This window comes from Micropterus dolomieu, linkage group LG23 (assembly GCF_021292245.1).
Source record: "Micropterus dolomieu isolate WLL.071019.BEF.003 ecotype Adirondacks linkage group LG23, ASM2129224v1, whole genome shotgun sequence".
Lineage (NCBI taxonomy): Eukaryota > Metazoa > Chordata > Actinopteri > Centrarchiformes > Centrarchidae > Micropterus > Micropterus dolomieu.
The window spans coordinates 31,555,196-31,555,553 of record NC_060172.1 but is presented as its reverse complement, the minus strand read 5'-3'; positions in this window follow the sequence as shown (position 1 = coordinate 31,555,553).

Below are 358 nucleotides of genomic sequence, written 5' to 3'. Positions count from 1 at the left end.
CTGAAGTGGTGGTCCGTGGCTTTAAGAGAGGCTCGGATGGGGCTGCCTCTCCTCCGGACATCGGCCTCTCCAACCGCTATGCAGCCTTGTCTAACGACACTCCGGTCCATCCAGCTGATGCACCTGCGGCTTCGAGTCTCCCTGACACTGATCTCTTTCGGCGCACAGTGCCTGCCGACACTGTTGCATCTCCTTCACCGGCTACATCTCCTGCACTGGGCCGCCGGTCTGCCGCCGGACCTGATCGGCGGCCGTCATCCCGGTCAAAAACCTCCGCTTCCCGACGTAGGATCCTGAAGGAGGCTGTGCTCAGACGCTCCGGAGGCCGTCTCCACCCTGCACCGTCGGGTAGCCCTTC